The sequence below is a fragment of the Equus caballus genome, chromosome 7, assembly GCF_041296265.1.
Source record: "Equus caballus isolate H_3958 breed thoroughbred chromosome 7, TB-T2T, whole genome shotgun sequence".
Taxonomy (NCBI): domain Eukaryota; kingdom Metazoa; phylum Chordata; class Mammalia; order Perissodactyla; family Equidae; genus Equus; species Equus caballus.
Genome location: NC_091690.1, coordinates 57,221,612 through 57,240,366, shown reverse-complemented (window position 1 = coordinate 57,240,366; position 18,755 = coordinate 57,221,612). Strand labels below are relative to the sequence as shown.

Genomic DNA, 18,755 nt, shown 5'->3' with positions numbered 1-18,755 from the left:
GGAAGATTATAAAAATAATTTTTTTCAGCTCCTACCCAAGGCAATAATTTACTAAGCGGAAGAGATGAATTTTGATTAGATATAATAGACTTCTGGGATGCTTGATAATACAATTAATAAAGAGGAGTGAATTATATGAAAACATTGGCAAAGATTTTAATTTCTTGCTGATCTGATACTTAAATAATAAAGCTATCACATCATTTTTCCAGATTTTGTGATGCTTGAGCTCTTTATCAGCCTGTAACCATTTGTGTTTAAAATTGTACATACTGCATCCTTGAGAATCCTCCTGACAGGTGAGGGCTTCGCTTTGGACCAGGTGTCGGTGAGAACTGAATCCTCTGCTTACAATTTCTTATGTCTCATGTTTAGAAGAGTTCTTCACGGACCAGCCTCTGGCGCCCTATATATTAGCCCCTGCTTCCCTTCCCTGACCCGTGCACTTCAAGTGGTGAGTGCTGGGTACACAGCATGTGTCCTTATCAACTTCTGGTTCTGAACTTTTGTTTCATGACACCGGTTGAGTCAGCACCGTGGGCAGCAAGAGTATTCCTGGAAACTGTGCCCACATCGGGGTGACTAACAATAACTTTACTTTAGAGAGAATTAACTGTGAACCACCCACATAGGACGCACTCAAGTCAAACCCAAAGTATCGTCAACTCAACCTTCTCTTAGCCAGATATCAAAAATGTCGTGGCCCCTCCGACATGACAGATGGAGATCAACAATGGAGGGGAAACTAAAACAGAAAGACACAGGTTGCAAATGCTTTTAGTTAAAATATGGTATTTTGCAAATTCTATAAAATATGTATAATGTATAAATTTATGCAAATATTATATATTTTTATTCATACATATTACATATACCACATATTTATATATATTTATATATATATAAACCCAGGTGATTGCAGCCAGGACATTGAAAAGACCTCTTGTAAAAGTGAAGGGCTCTGAAGCTTAAGCTTCATTACTTTAATGTAAATTGGCCTCTGCTTGGTGCAAAAATGTTTTGTTTTTCCCAGAGGGAGAGGAATAGCTCTGAAAAAGTGTATGGCATCTCCGTGTGACGTGTTAGCTGGCATCTTAGTCTCCGGTTCTTCTTCTCCTACACGTGGACCTCCCATCTCAGCCAGGCTCTGAGCCTCATAAAGTCAGGGACTGTTATTGCTTACTTTGCACCCCTTTCAGCTAGATGAGTTTGAGCAATGAGTAGGCTCTCGATAAATATTTTATTCATTAACAAGATGACTAGGGTTAAAAATGTTAAACAAAATGAAAGGAGGAGGAACACGTTTAAAACAACTGTAATGACAGCCTTCTAATGAAAGAACATGGGGCTCCACAGGTGTTCTGGATTTTATAGCTGGAAACAAATTACTCCAAAAGTTAGCAGCGTAAAACAACGATAATCATTTATTTTCCCTCATGGGTTCTATAGGCTGGGAATCCGGTGCAGCTCAGCCACATGTTTCTCTTCTGTCAGGAGGCTGTGGTCCGAAGGTGGCTGGGGCTGGGGTCATCTCAAAGGCATCTTCAGTCTTGTGTGTGGGGCCTGGGCTGGAAGACTCCAACGGCTGCAGCATCAGGCATCTCTCTGTCTCTGTCTCTCTCCTTGTGGTGTCTCCGCATAATCTCTCCAGCAGGCAGCTTCTAGGGAGCTGGACTTCTCAATTTTAGCTCAGGCTCTCAAGGTGCAGTTCCCTAGAGGGAGAGCCGGGGGGGGAAGCTATTTTGTCTTTTATGACCAAGTCTTGGAAAACAAGCAGCATCAACTCCACTGTATTCTATTAGCTGAGGCAGTTACAAAGTTCCCACCAGATTTAAGGAGTGGGAACACAGACTCCACCTCCTTATGGAGGAGTACCAATGTCACATTGTATGTAGATCATCTAAGATAAGCTACATTTTGGTCTGTGCTATAGGAGATAGAGGTTTCTAGATTTATGAGCATTTTTTAAAATCATAGAAGTTTTTTATACTCTTACTAATAGCTACTAGTTACTGTTCTTTTTGTGCCAGAATCTAGATGCCCCTGCTAAGGAAATAAGGCATTGCACATGAACGCTTGCAAAGGGCTTGCCTTCAGGGTACACACTGGTAGATGATGTTGTGTCTCAGAATATCTGACACATGATTTCTGTTGTGGCTTTAGAAGTGTCTTATAGAGTTACATGCAGAAGCCCCATCTCCCCGTTGCCGCCACTATTCAATACAGAGAGGACAAAAACTAATAACTAATATTGGCACAGCCCAGCTATGGACTGTGTACACTGTATGTTTGTGTCTCCCCCAAACTCATTTCTTGAAATCCAATCCTCAATGTGACAGTATTAGGAGGTGGGGCCTTTGGGAGGTGATTAGGTCATGAGGGTAGAGGCCTCACGAATGGGATTAGTGCCCATTTAGAAAGGCCCAAGAGCTCCCTTGCCTCTTCTGCCATGTGAGCACATAGCAAGAAGACAGTCATGTAGGAGCCAGGAAACGGGCCCTTACCGAACACTGAATCTACTGGAGCATTGATCTTGGACTTCTCAGCCTCCAGAACTTCAGTTTGAGAAATCAGTTGTGTTGTTTAATAAGCCATCCAGACTAATGCCATTCTGTCATGGCTGCCCAAACTAAGACAAAACCGACACCCTATTTCACCCTCTGAGGAGACATCAGGCACATCTTAAAGACCTCCAACAGATTCCTGGACCCCTGGCTGCTTTGTTCTCGCTTGGTACTACTATACCAAAAACACCTGTGCAGATCGTGAAGGTTCTGCCTCCAGAAACTGATTAGCCTCATTCCTATAGTTGCTAACTCCTCCCACCACTTCTACTTCTAGACTCCAATAAACTTCCATGCAACAGGATATGGGATCTGACTTTCTGAGCAGCTGCCAAAGTTAATTCCCCTGTGGGACAAATTATGATCAATTTCAGACAGGATACAGGAGGAAGACAGCAGATAAAGTCCCTCTCCCTTCCTCCCACTGATGGCAAATCTGAAGCACAGTATTCTTTGTCTGGTGATATCCTGACAGGCCAAACTGGTGCACCTGCCAAGTGACTGGCTGTGTCTCTGTAGATCATTCCACAGTGGCTGGCATAGTACTGCATCCCGTTACAAAATTTCCCTTTCTGACCTGCTACACTTCTGTTCTCACTCTCAATGCCCTGGGATGGCATCTCCCAAATAAAGCACCTACAATTAATCCTTTACTCAGGCTCTGTATTTTAGAGAACCTAGCCTAAGACCAAAACCATTGATAATATCATCATTGTCTTCATTTCAAATATGAGGAAACTAAGATTCATAGAGTTTTCTAGTATCTCACAGCTTAGTGAAAAATTTAGGATTTGAAATAAGGATTTTCCTCTCAGCTACAAAGCACATATTTTTCTCCTTCTCCACCATGCTACTGAATAAGTATAGGACCTAGGAAAGCTGGAAAACAGGATTGAGGTCCTGACTGCTCGGTGGATTAAATAAACACTAGAAGTTAAGTAATACAATAATAATATTAAAAAGTGTTAAATAATAATAACAGCTAACACATCTTGAGTCCTGACTATGTGCCAGGCTATGCTCAAAGTAATTTATATGTAATTTTCTTAATTACGTGAATTTCCTTGTGATTTACATAGTATCATCATCACTACTTTATAGATGAGGAATCTTTATGGAGGAGGCATAGAAGGTTTACTACCAAAGGTTCCACAGGTACTAAGTGGTGGAGTCTTTGCATGCCTCAGTTTCCTTGTCTGATAAATGTAGACATAACGCCTGTCATGCCTACCTCCCAGCACTCTCATAAAGATTATAAGTGACATGAAAATGCTTGGAAAAGTGCAAATGTGGAACGTCTTTAATATTAGATCTGTCCTTTTGATAAATGGAGTAGAAGACAGATCAATCCACATGCAGCATCAGAAAGTAGGTCCTAAAGTGGTAGTCTCAGCCAGTGACAGACACTACCGATGAGAGCCACATCGCCACGTAGGCATCAGCCAGGGGTCCACACTCCCGGTGAGGGAAGGCCCACAGCTCTCCCTTCTGTCTTCAGCTCTCATCCACACACGTGGACAGCAGAACTCATGAGCCTTCTGTTCCTTCTCTGAGTTCAGCATACCCATTTCCTGCCAATTTCTACTTGTTCTAAAGATTACGTTATATAGATAAAGGCCGCTTAGAAGGAATCACAAATCACCCTCAATCCCACCACCCCAGGAGCTTAGCTATATTCACTGTTCTGATTGCCTTTTCAGTCTTTGTCCTTTATGCATGAACATTTTTTATATAATCTTTAATATGATACAGGAAAAAACATTTTATTTTATTTAATATCATAGGATAAATTTTTAGACATATTTATAAAGAATCACTGTTACCCAGATTGAGCAGTTACTAGAAGAGGATTCCATCATTAAATATAGGCAGTTTTCACCAGGAACTTGGCAAGAGACAAGATCAAGGCAATGGGCAATCCTTTACCAACCCCTTTCCTAATTCCCCTTTATCTGACTTCACTATTATCCCATTTTCCCAGCCCTGCAAGTTCATCACTGCATAATCAACCTCACCCTAATTTCTATGAAGGCAAGGACTACATCTGTCTGATTCATCCACGTTTTAATAAATCAACCAAAACTGTTTGACACTCAAAGGATCCTTTCCCCATACCTCGGAAACTGCTCAAAATCCCATTACTCTCCATTCTACATGAAATTTCCCTATCGGCTGCATCATCCAACAGCACACAGTATAATGCTCAATACACATTAGAAATAAACATTGTGGACTGATTATATTTGAAAAGAAATTAACGTTGAAACTATCTCTTCATTGTAGCTCCAAGCCCATGATCTGGCTTTGGTGGCAATCACTATAGCTTCCTTTTAAAAATTGAAAATATAGCATTCAAATAATGTATAAATTGTTAAACTCTCTGAGGGCAAAGACTGTTTCTTTGCTCTAAAGTCTACTTTATCCAAGATTTGTATCACTCCTGCTTTTTATTTATTTATTTATTTATTTATTTATTTATTTATTTATTTATCTTTTTGAGGAAGATTAGCCCTGAGCTAACTACTGCCAGTCCTCCTCTTTTTGCTGAGGAAGCCTGGCCCTGAGCTAACATCCGTGCCCATCTTCCTCTACTTTATATGTGGGACGCCTACCACAGCATGGCGTGCCAAGGGGCGCCATGTCCGCACCCGGGATCCGAACTGGCGAACCCCCCGGCAGCCAAGAAGCAGAACATGCGAACTTAACCGCTGTGCCACCAGGCCAGCCCCCGCTTTACTTTTTTTAATCAATGTTTGCATGGTATAACTTTTTCCATTTTTTCACTTTCAATCAATCTCTGTTATAGTATTTGAAGTGAATTCCGTGTAGACATCATATCCTTGGATTATATTTTTTATTCATTCTGGCAATTTTTGTCTTTTAATTAATTTTAGACCATTTATGGTCATTATCAATATGGTAGAGTTTGTCTGCCATTTTTGTCTTAGTACGTTTGTTTCTCTTTGTTTCCTCTGTTCCTCACTCCTGTTTCCTTTTTTTACTTTCTATGGGTTATTTGGACATTGTTTTCTTATTCCACCTTAATGTATTTTTAGTTTTTTGAGTATATAACTTTGTTAGTTTTCTTAGTGGTTGTTCTTGGTATTACAACATACGTAAATAATTTATTGTGGTCTACTGGTATCATTTTACCACTTCAAGTGAAGTATAGAAATCTATTTCCTTATAGGTCTCTTTTCATTTCCCACTTTTTCATATAATCGTCTTAAGTATTTCCTCTACATACATTGAGAACCACAGCAGATGTTTATAATTTTTGCTTTAATTATCAAATATTACTTAAGAAACTCTCATGAGAAGCACATAATCTATTATATTTTCTATTTTTACCCATTCAGTGTTTTCTTTTTCTTTCTGAAGTTCCAAGCCTTCTGCTATCATTTTCCTTCTGTTTAGAGAACTTCCTTTAACCATTCTTCAAAAGAGGTTTTCTAGCAACAAATCTCTTTGTTTTCCTTCATCTAAAAATGTCTTTCTTTCCCCTTCGTTCTTGAAGGATATTGCCACTGACTATAGAACTCACGTTTGACAGTTCTTTTCTTTCAGTGCTTGAGACTGTTGCATCACTTCCTTCCGGCCTCCATGGTTCCAGAGGAGAAATCTACTGTCATTCTACCTAGTGTCCCCCTGTAAGTAATGCATCGTTTCTCTCTGGCTATTTTCCATTTTTTTTTCCTTCTCTTTAGTTTCAGAAGTTTAACTATGAGGTGCCATTCCATGGATTTCTTTGGGTTTTTCCTGTTTGGGGTTTGCTCACCTTGAATCTGCAGGTTTTTGTCTTTTGCCAAACTTGGGACGTTTTCAGCCATTCATTTCTTTAAATATTTCTTTAGTAGCTCTCCTTCCTTTCCTTCTGGAACTCCAATGATATGAACGTTAGCAGTTTTGCTATTGTCCTAAAGGTCCCTGAGACTGTTCATCTTTTGTTCAGTCTATTTTCTCTCTTATATTCAGATTAGGTAAATTCTATTGGTCTGTCTTCAAGTTCACTGATTCTATCCTCTGTCCTCTGTATTCTACTTTTTTACTCCATCCAGTGAGTTTGTTTTTTGAGTTTTTTATTTCAGTTATTGTATATTTTAGTTCTTTAATTTCCACTTAGTTCTTATTTATAACTTTTATTTCTTTGCTGAGATTTTCTATTTTTTAACTCCATTTTAAGATCATTGTTGAAGCACTTTTGTGAAGCCTGCTTTAAAACCTATTCAGGTAATTTTGACTTCTGAGTCTTCTCGCTGTTGGTTTCTGTTGATTATCTTTTCTCATTCATGTCATGATTTTTCTGGTTCTTGCTGTAAGTGATTTTTCTATTATACCCTGGACATATTAGATATTACACTAGGAGACTCTGGATCCTATTTATTTTTTTTTATTTTTAATAGTTGGTCCCTCTACCAAGGTGTAGCATGAGGGCCAGATGCAGCCCATGAACCCTATCCTGGAAAGGAGAGGCACTGACTCACACTGCCCCATTAGAGATGGGTGGGGCAGTCATTCATCTCCCCACTTTGCTCTGCTAACTCCTTTCCTTAAAAATGAGGCATCGGTGGTCACACTGCCTCAGTGTCTCCAGTAGGGATAAAGATTAGGTCCTGACTCTAAACTCTACTGTCACCAAATAGAGGATGACTCATAACACTTTGTTGCTGCAGAGTGGGGATGGGGGCTTAGCTCCACAATGGGTCCCACTGACAAGGGGTAGAGGGCAGGGGAGAATGAAGTGCTTACTACCCCCAACTTCAGCACCTCCTTCAGTCTCATTGATGCCAAGCAGGGGTGGAGGCTCAGCTCACTGATGGACCCCAGCAACACTAACCTTGTGGGAGAATCGGAGTACTTCCTTGTTCTGCTGGCAGGGGGTGGGGGGGTGAAAGACCAGCTGCCCAGTTAGCCCGCCAATACCATCTGGTGGGGGAGTTGGAGTGCTGCCACCTGCTTCTGCCAAGCAGGGAACAGAAAAGTAGGTCCCTGCTCTGCCCAGCTGACATCAGCCAGTGGTGGATTGGTGCACAATTCTACTTCCACAAGGCATGGCCTAAGGAGTGGAATGAAAGAGCAACTCCTTGCTGGCCAACTGAAACTATGGGGAAGAGGTGGTATGGTTTTTCTCTTGGTGTTTAATTGGAGTAAGGTCAATATGGCCAAAAAGGTTTTCTGTAATTAGATCACTCTTTTCCTAGACCTTTGGTTAAGGGGAACGGGCCTTTCTTGGAGGTTTTTGTCTGTGTCTGTTGGTGGTTCTGGTATGGATGCTTCTGCAGTACCCTGATGGGGATAAATCAGAGTCAATAAGGAAACCCAGGAACTTATCACTATGGTGTTCCTCAGGTCTCGGTGTCCCTGGGCAGCCCACCTTCATCTCCATCTTTCAGTCATTCTGGTCTTGGTTGTTGTGCTATGACAAGGGCGTTTTAGTTGTAAGAGGAAGGACCTGGGAGGAATGGAACTATTCCATCTTGATAGAGCCCCAGAGACTATTCCTTGTTCTTCAGGTTTTCTTTTGTGTTATGAAAGTGCCTGGCACACAGTAGACACTTTAATAAATATTTAGCCTATGAACGAAGAAGTTACTAATGGAAAAATGAATATAGTAGAGTCTCTCCTGCGGTAGTTAGGATCTGGGTTCTCTCGGTCCTAAGATTCTAGATCTGCCACTTATCAACTTGGGCAAGGTCTTAAACTCTTTAAGATTTATTATCTGTAAAATGGATATTCTAATCATTCCTCTTGAAAGTAATTGGTCTTCCCCAATCCTGATGTTTCTTTCCATGTCAAAGGGACTCCATTAACATGTCAATCCTGGCCTCTCTGCCCAACTTCTTTCACGCTGCCCCAGGCAAGTGGGATGACTGACTTGATTGGTGAGCTTGGAAGGAGAAACTGAACATATATACTGAACTTCTGAATTGTTCCATCTTACCCACACAGGCACCAGCAGCATTGGACAGGAGGACATCTCCCATGGAAGATGTATGTCTCCTCTGGGCATCTCACTTCCCAGGACAGAGAAGGGTGGGTTCTGCATGCCTGGTGTCACCAAAATTGCTGTAAACTCCTGTCTCTCCTAATTCCCTGTAAGCTTTTTGAAAACTAGCAAAGAAAAATTCAATAAATACTTCTTGAGCACTGACCAAGGCCCAGACATCGTGTTGTTAAACAAAGACGGATGACTTAAGGTGTCTGCCCTCATGTAGCAAATTTTCTATTTGGGGAATCAAAAATATAAACAGTAATAGGCAAACAACTTCTTAAGTGCTGTAACAGAAATATGAAAAATATGTTGACTTGAAACAGAAGTGTGGAGCACAGTCAATTTTAACAAACGTTATCTAGTTGAACATAACACCCCCCAAAAAACTTAATCATAGTAAAACCACAATAGTATAGACTAACGTTTCTTGGGCACTTATCATGATAAAGTGCTGAGTGCTTCACATGCATTTTCTACTTAATTATCACAATAACCCTTCAAAGCACACACTTTCTTACCCTCATTTTATGGTAGTTCTAACTAAAGTATAAAGGGGTGACTAGATTTTTTAGGATCACACGGGTAGTTAACAATGCATCCACCTATCCCAAAGCCTAAAATCCTAACCACTAAGCTACACCGCCCACTCTGCAAATGAAGAAATTCATGCTTAATTTTATTTATTTTTGCATCCCCAGCTCTTTATAGTGAATACTGAGCAGTTAATAGCTACTATGGGATAAAATAAAGGTAGAAGGAAAGAAGGGAGGTGGGGGAGGAAAGGAAGTTCTTTGACTTGGAAAAAACCATCAGCCAGAAAAGCAGAATGATATATTCAAGTGGCTTGTGGTAGTGATAGGACTGTTGTCACCAGGAAGCAGTCACTGAAGGGCAATATATTTGTAAATATTTAGAGTTCTGATTTATCTTGAAGAGGACAGGCTGAATACACATGTGTATTCATTCCTGGATATTTGTTTGGTCTATAAATAAGAGCAATGTGGTGACAGTCTAGACGCTGCGCAGAGAAACTACTCCTGGGTTACTTATTTCCCTCCCAAACATCCTAGGCTTCTAAGACCAGGTCAACATCACAACACAAGGGTTTTCCATTCAAGCTGACCTTAGCCAGAGAGTCAGGGCAAAACAGACAGCTGTCAAAGGAGTGACCGAAGAGCTGGAAAGTAGAAACAGTGGTCAATGTTTGATTATCATTTTAAAAAGTATATTAGGGAGCCGGCCCAGTGACCCAGTGGTTAAATGCGCACATTCCGCTTCCACGGCCCGGGGTTCACTGGTTCGGAACCCAGGTGCAGACATGGCACCACCTGGCAAGCCATGCTGTGGTAGGCGTCCCACATATAAAGTAGAGGAAGATGGGTATGGATGTTAGCTCAGGGCCAGTCTTCCTTAGAAAAAAGAGGAGGATTGGCAGCAGATGTTAGCTCAGGGCTAATCTTCCTCAAAAAAAATAAATAAATATAAATTAATTAATTAAAAAGTATGCTAACCCTATAGAGTAATATTTTCTATTTCTTGAAGATCATTATGAATTTGAATTGTTAACACTAATTAAAATTAACTATGTCTCAAAGATGTAATAATACTTTCGTTATTTTTCATGGCCTTTCTTCTACCATACACTATATTAGGTTATTCTGATATGTGTCCATATGATGTTCTGAATATACACACTTTATGGGCAAAGGCTCTGGAGTTTTTTTAACTTTGTTTGTTTCCTCACCCCTACTTACTTGCATAATGAGGATATAAAATTACACATAAAAGCTCTTAGTAAATGACTGAGGAATTGATAAGTAATCCTTAAATCTTCAATCTTTCCTCATGCTACCAAATCTAGAGTATTCAGAGGTTGAGTGTTTTAGTAAGAAGAGAAAATAGGATTGAATCTGTTGTCCGCCTCCTGCCTTCTCCTCCCACCTCAATCCATCCTATCTTCTCCATCTACTTCCCATTCGTCTCCTTAAAAGCAGGAGATGGAACTGCCTATTTGCTAAAGCTGTGCTTTCCAGTATAGTAGCCTCTAGTTACAAATGGCTATTTACATTTCAACTAGTTAACATTAAATTAAACATTCAATACCTCTTCCTCACTTGCCACATTTCAAGTGCCTAATAGCCACATGTGGTCAGCGGCTACTATATCGGATAGCACAGACTTCCTTCCTCTCAGAATGTGCTCTTGGACAGTGCTGCTTGAAAGACCTCCTTCTGCCCCCGCCTCTTAAGGCAGCAACTTTATCAAGTCTGATTCCAGCCTCCCTGAGCATACATCTATGTTTCAAAATGCACGAGCATGACTGCTGCAATTTTTCAGAATAATCTGGAGGCAGGCACAGAGCTGGTGGGGAATGTCTGGGGGACTATTGGTGAAGGAGTGGGCTAATGAAGGTATCTGGAATAGGAGTGTGCTCCACGTGAGAATCAGCTCCTAGGACCTATGTTATTTGGGCAATTACATGCCCAGGGTTAGATGATTTGCATTCTGATGGGGTTATGGGGTCAGGTCAAAGAGCAGTGCATCTCTCCATTCTTCTCCGAGGATGCGAGGGATTGTGTGTGAATCATTTGTATACTCTTCATAAATATTCATGGAAGATAGTATATATGCATAGATGTATGTGCATATTTACTCTCTGTTTGTGGTTAAAATTCATCTACATTAGATTTAAAAGACTTAATATTTACCATACTAGAACAACTGTTACGCAACTAGAAATCACTTTGAAGGCAGGAAAGTAAGTAGGATGCCTTTGCAGAGGCAGAGCAGCCAGGGATGGGTAGCTTGTGAGCAATAGGCCTTTTCCTCAGTCATTTTTTTTTCATCCTGCCATTACTGGTGTAGAGACTCATTGCTGTGACTTTGTGAGTCTGGCTCTCTACTCCATCAAGGGGTCTCTCTGATTGTCAGGCTGCTGCCTCCCACCCACTTCCATTGTGGGAATGAGCCATATCACTTCTTTTTATCCACACGTTTAAATACCAGTGTAACGAAAAGAAATCCTTATTGAAATAGGTTGATTTTCAACATGTTTTTATCTGTTTGAAATAGAAATCTTGCTTCATTATCATTATCTTACTGAATGCATGCTGCATGCTAGACTCACTATATCCATTAGCTTATTTGATCATGACAGTAGCCCACAAGGGCAGTGCCAGTAACATACCCATTTTAGAGATGAAAGTATTGAAGCTGAGATAAGATCTTCCCCAAGATCACAAGCAGGTAGTTTCAAGACTGATTCAATGTAAGCACATCATTCCAAAGAAGCTGGGAAAGTGAATGAATCAGAATGGAAAGAAGAGAATCTGATGTTGTATATCTTAGAGATTTATGTTTGCAACAGAATGCCACTGTCTAGGGACACTCGCCTAATGTGGAAAGGCCATCCCTGCCCTAAACTTGACACTCACTCAGTAACACACAGTCTTCCTGTGTTGTTTCCCTGTGGACATGTTCGTTTTCCAACCACAGTCTTCCTTCTCAGCTCTAAAACTGGAACTGTGCGCAGTAGCAGAGCAAGACACTAGGTTTTTAGATTGGTGAATTCCCTGTGCACATCCCTTAATTTCCTCAGCTTTCATTTTCATGCTCCTGGAAAGAGGCACTGACAGATACCCAGACAGAGCAACCAAGCCCAGGACCGTCTCTGGTTTCAGATAAGATTATTCACAAAGACAAGAGCCTGGAACGTTTAACAAATGCAAGTGTAAGCAGCCAGTTCAGCCTACCAGGGGCAGGGAAAATAGATTGCAGTGTCAACTTAATCAATGGTTCATCACTGTACTTTTTCAGTGCTTGAACCTTATTAGGATTGAGGCTGCATTGCTTGGCTAAAAATCAATCTGGAATTTTTCAAACAGCCTCAAACTGCAGAAATACAATTGCAAATAATTTGATGTCTTTTATAAGAGTCTTGGAAAACTCCATGCAGAGTTAAGTGGGGCTAGTACATGAATGTGCCTCTGACTGGGGCTCAAGGGTAGGAAAAGACAATGAGGAAGCCAACAGAGTGCATGGTGAAGTTCCAAATCCAGGGCAAATTGACTGACCTCTTGTCTGAGGTCGGTTTTGAAGATGCAGGAACTGAACACAGTGGTATGAGGGTTAGGCTCTCTCAGTACAGAAACTGACTTCAGGCTAAGGTTGGAATAACGGAGCCTATACAAGAATCATTGAGTTTCTCTTTGGGACCTGACCTAGCATTTAGAAATGGCTTCAGGAATGATATGGATTACCAGGACAAAGGGAAATGTGAGAAGCGACACTGTCAGATGAGCTGACCTAAAGAAGGGGTGAAACAGAGTCTTAGAGAACCTAAGCAGGCAAAAGCATATAAAGACCTATGAGTCCAGCCTCAGCTTGTGGCTGAATATATGATAGGATAATGCTCAATGCAGACATTAGGAAAAGAGTTTCTAAAGTGTTAAGACATAGGGAATCCCAAGATGGCTAATGGGCTCATGGTTATAAAAAAAATGAAATTCTTGCATTGTAATCAAGAATATAGACATTCAAATCAGTGAGATCTGAGTTAAATCCTGGTTCCACCACTTAGTATAGGAGGTGGTGTGAGATATTCAACGTCCTTGAGTCTCAACTTCACAACTGTTACAATGCTAACACTTCCTACCTCTCAGCCTTATTGAGAAGACAAAATGAAATCATTAAGTGTCTAGCGCCATGATTGGCATGTATTGTGTGGTCTCAAGTGGTAGAAGTTGATGTTATTATTGTGAGAAAGAGGGAAAAAAAGGATTTTTGACTAGATCATTGTTATGGGTTGAATTGTATCCCCTCAAAAATATATGTTGATGTCCTAAACCCTGATATCTCCAAATGTCACCAATTTTGGAAATAGAGTCTTTGCAGATGTAATCAAGTTAACCTGAGGTCCTTAGGGTGGGCCCTAATCCAATATAACTGGAGACCTTAGAAGAGCAGAAATACAAAGACAGACATGCACAGAAGGAAGATGATATAGAGACATACAGGAAGAGGATGACCATGTGAAGCTGCAGGCAGAGATTGGAGTTATGAAGTCCCTGGGAATGCCATAAACTGAAAGAGGCAAAGAAGAAGTGTCCCACTGAGGCTTTGAAGAGAGTATCATCCAGATACCGCTTTGATTTCAAACTTCCGGCCTCTAGGATTGTGAGGGAATAAATTTCTGTTATTTTAAACCACCTAGTTTATGGTACTTTGTTACATCAGCAACAAGAAACTAATACAGTTGTGATTCTTACCCAAAGAGAGTCTCTCTGTTTAGCTAGCATTTTATTAACTGTCAGTCTTAACTAACTAGAGATGCTTTGGTTCACTAGGAAAGTTCATAAAAATCCAGAAAGATGAGAAACTTTTGAATTTCTAATTTGTGAAAGACTTGTGATTTTCAATATAGTTATAAAAAATATTGTATAGTATATTGTATTAGTCAACTCAGGCTGCCAAAACAAAATGCCATAGATTGGGTGGCTTAAACAATAGAAATTTATTTTCTCACAGTTCTGGAGGCTAGAAGTCTGAGATCAGGGTGCCAGGATGGTCAGGTTCAGGTGAAGATTCTCTACCTGGCTTGCAGATGGCCACTTTCTTGCTGTGTCCTCACATGGCCTTTCTTCCGTGCCACGTGAGAGAGAGAGAGAGAGAGCAAGCTCTCTGGTGTCTCTTCTTGTGAAGGCAATAATCCCATCAGACCAGGGCCCCGTCTTCATGACCTCATCTAACCCTAATTACCTCCCAAAGGCCCCATCTACAAATACCATCACATCAGGGTTTAGGGCTTCAGCATATGAATTGGAGGGAGAACACAAACGTTTAGTCCATATCATATGTGTTAAACTAACAAGTATATATTATTCACTTTCTCCTTCAAATATATCAGGAGGTTAGGTTAACACAGCTCGAATAAATTTTGAGGGAGAGAGGACAGGATATGCCCAGTGATTAATAAGACATAGTCTCTGCCCTCAAGCGTCTTAGACACGAGTGGAAGACATAGATTGTTACCAGGACGTTCCAATATAATATGGTAGGTGCAGTGCTGGAGGTGATCCTAGGCGGGGCAACAGAAGAGTTTTAGGGAAAACTTCCTGCAGGATACCCCTGAGTTAAAGGAAGGGACTGTGTCTCATTCCTTTTCATCCATGAAAGAGTGTGGCACATTTCAACAGATATAGTCGGTGCTTAATAAGTACTTCTGAATGAATGAATGAGTGAAGCATATTGCCATTAACCAAAGCACCCAAATTCCTTACCATGTTCAAAGATGCTCTGTGTTAGAGTTTCATTATAAAGCTCTAAAATGTAAGTTGAGGTATTGCATAGGAAAAAGCATTGAACTAGGAATATGAAGAATAAGTTTCAGCGCTAACTGCCTTTAACTAGCCTGGGGACCTTGGATAAGAGACTGAGAAAGAATATATCTAAGAGCAAAGGGGTTCATCCAGCCACTGCCGCTCTTAAACTATGATTCTGGGATTCCCTCCTTGGATTTCATCTAAGGAACCTTATTAACAACATCTGGAGTGCTAAAAGAAATTCATTACTCTCTGTAAGGTGGTAACCCCTGAAAAGGGGCCCAGTAATCCAAATAATAGCCATGGAATAAACATGGATTCTATTCATTCACTCAAAAGTATTTATTCAACTACCACTAAGTGTCAGGCTACAGACAAGGTCATGATATCTTCATATATAGCTAAAGATATGTGTGTGTGTGTATATATATATATATAAATAAAATTTTTAAACACTGAAATCTATTCCTCCTGAGTAACTTTTTTAAAGTCTCTTTAATCTTTTCAACCTGAGTGTTCTGTTGCCATAATCTCATGCTAGCAATGCTCTGTGGAAAGGAATTCCCTCTAATGCTTTTAGTGCTTGGCTCTTATATCTAAACCATGGGGTTATTGTAGTTGACAAAAGCCGAAAATAGCTTTATAAAACGCACCATTTTATTTCCCTTAGAATTTTGAAAGTCTTAATAAAGTTTGTACTTCACTTCCAGTTTTTTTGGGAAGTAAGTATGTTTTATAATTCTTTCTGAATTCAAGTCCATCCCTGTATCATTCCAGGTTCCCTTCCCAGCCTTTCCTACATCCTAAAGAGATAATGAAGTTTAAATTTATAGAGGAAATGTCAGCCCAAATCTTGCCTCCTAGCTGCCTTAGCCTTAGTTTTCAAAGAATCGTAGAATGTTAGCAATAAAATGACCATAGGGCTGATGTACTCCAACTCCTTCATTTTGCAGATAAAGAAGCAGGCCAAGAGGATTGAAGGTTATTTGACTAACTACTAGTGGTTGAGGCTATCCCCCAAGTCCCCTGACTTTAAGTTCACAATCTCTCCACCAAACCATGCAGCCCAGTTGACCTATTTCTTTTTTGTCCTTCATATATCACATACCTTCACTCACAGATGTGGGCCTCTGAGATCTCTGTCACGCATCCAACCGATACTTGTCTGTTTAGATCAGGGGCCAGAAAACTTTTTCTGTAAAGGGCTAGATAGCAAATACTTTAGGTTTTGAGGTCCATATGGTCTCTGTGGCAATTACTCAACTCTTCCTGTAGTGCAAAAGCAGCTAAAGACAATATGTAAACAAATAAGAGTACCTGTGTTCCAATAAAACTTTATTTACAAAAACAGGCAATGGGCTGTAGTTTACCAAATCCTGATCTAGATCTTTCTTCACTACTTCTTATCCTAGAAGCACTACTTGCTCTGATTGTCAGGGTTGAGAATGAAAGATACCATCTTTTTTCCCTTATTGTAACAATAAGATGCTATGAATTTTATATATTCATTCAACAGAAACCAATTGAATACCTCCTTCATGGAAAAAGAATAAGGAGTAAAATAAGCTGTGATAACAATAATAGGGTATGATATCTATTGAGCACTTACCATGTACCAGTTACCAGTCAAAGTACTTTTATTTGTATGCTTCTCATGATCCTTACGAAATGCCATTTTACAGCTAAGGAAAGTAAGGCCCAGCAAGAGTAGGAAACTCATCCAAGAGCACACAGCCAGAAAGTTCTAGAAGTGGGATTTGAATCCCATGGCTCTTATCACTGTCACCTACTGACTTCTTGAGAACATGGGGCGTCTGTTCTCTTGTTATAAAGGAAGCATGGCTCTAACCCTGCATCCATATTGACTCCAGCACCAGGGATCCATCCATCTATTCCTCCTCTGCTCTCTTCTTTAGCAGTAATTTGTCTTCACGTAGATGGCTGTGAATGATGTGAGTTATTGAATAAAAAGAACAGGGCATTGCAGTATGATATTAGTCTAGATTTCCAAAGAAGGTTAAAAGCCAAACTATAGACTTTTTCAAAAATATATATCAATCAGTCTTTCAATATGTGTGATTTTCCCACTCACTCTGACTCGTGTCAGGCATTGCTGCTCACACAAGCAACATTTTGGAGCTCTGAGTTGAGGGCTGACTCTTCAGCTACTTAGCTGAGAGAACTTAGGCCAACACCTCACACTGTGGTCCTTATATTCTCCTTTATTAAAAGGAGAGAATTTTGTTCAATGCTCACCAAGGCCCCTCCTGGCTCAGATGCTCTAGTTAATGAATCTACAAGGAAGGTGAAGTGCCACAGGAGCAGCCCTCCTGAGGTTTGAAAGTTCTTTAAAGAACTGCCTCTGCTCCATAAGGTTCATGTGAAGAGTGCTTCTAGGGATCAAAATTTAACCCAAAGCACTGACTTTGATGCAAAGATGTGCAACTGCATTTTTGTGACCACACATATGTGCAGTGTTTGCCCCACACTGTAATATAATGATTAAGAGCCCAGGCTTGGGTGTCAGACAAACCTGGTATCCTATCTTGATTTTACTACTTGTTAATTGCATGGCCCCCTGCAAAGGGAGGGTTAAAGTGGGCTGGAAAACAGGTCTTCTCTAGCTAAGATATAAGAAAGGAGAGAAATATAGGTAAGGAAATTGGGACCATCCCTTGGAGAAGGTGCCTGGAGGAAGTCCGAGCAGGCAGCTAGGACATAGGATCCAGAAAAGTATGTTGTGTTGAGAGCTTGGTCCAGGAAGAAGTACAGGGGCCAGTTCCAGGGGAGGTGAAATGGGAGATCCAAATAGACAAGCAAGCAGTTAGCATCAGTGAGATCTAGAGCATGAAGTAAGACACCAACTGCTGAAATAGAATTCAGGGCCAGGACTATAGATCCTAGCAGGGCTCATCTAAACTGTGACAAGTCTCAGTCTTTTTTTTTTTTTAAAGATTGGTACCTGAGCTAACATCTCTTGCCAATCTTCTTCTTTTTTATTCTTTCTCCCCAAAGTCCCCCAATGCACAGATGTATATTCTAGTTGTAGATCCTTCTAGTTGTGCTATATGGGACACCGCCTCAGCATGGCTGGATAAGTGGTGCTAGGTCCGTGAACCACTGAAACCCTGGGCTGCCGAAGTGGAGAGCATGAACTTAACCCCTCGGCCATGGGGCTGGCCCCACAAGTCTCAGTCTGGAAGGAACTTTAGTGCCAGGCAGGATAGCAAAGCAGGAACTCAAGTGTGGGCGGTAAGACTGGGATATAGCAATTTGAAGTGGTCAGAGTGGAAAAATACCAGGTTGAAAGTAGGAAGCCCTCAAAATATGAAATGTGATGACATGCTTTGCCATCTTCTTAACTAGCCCTCCTTAAACCATCCTGGAATTAAACCAGGATTGTTCTCAGAAACTAGTGAGGAAATGAACTTAGAGGTGGGTGTCAAGAGGCCTCAATTTTGGAGTTTGTAGAAGTGAAAAGACAGAACTTAGACAATTTATGATTACCATATCATGTTTTATTCCTTTCCCTTATCTTTTAGCCATTGTGTTCTACAAAGAACCATGACTGCAAAAGAAGTAAGGCATGAAAACTATAGGGTGTGTTAGGTAGCATTCCCTAAAAATTGATTTAAGCCGTTTACTTAGGACGCATTCTCAGAAGGGAGTGAGTGAAGTCGGATAAAGCAAAAGGGGAAATTTCAAATGGCCTCATCTAGAGCCTAGCTTCATTTGGATGTTACAGGGAAGCTGTGCAGAACCAGAACAAATTGCACCACAAAGTCAGTCCCACCTTGAGGCAAGTGGGCTGTGCTTTTATATGACGATGCCAGTGAGTCTTGTACTCCAAAAGACGGGAGGAGGGATAGGCTCCAAGGT

At 40.7% G+C, this 18,755-nt stretch overlaps 1 long non-coding RNA gene across 1 annotated transcript; it reads right to left on the bottom strand.

The window, feature by feature from the left end:
• Positions 1–1,397: 1,397 nt before the first annotated feature.
• LOC138925287 (uncharacterized) lies at positions 1,398–6,112 on the bottom strand. Its single transcript, XR_011441218.1, has 2 exons — positions 5,916–6,112; positions 1,398–1,712 (listed from the first exon to the last, which is right to left on the bottom strand). It is a non-coding gene; the product is annotated as an uncharacterized lncRNA (long non-coding RNA).
• Between the last annotated feature and the right edge of the window lie 12,643 nt (positions 6,113–18,755).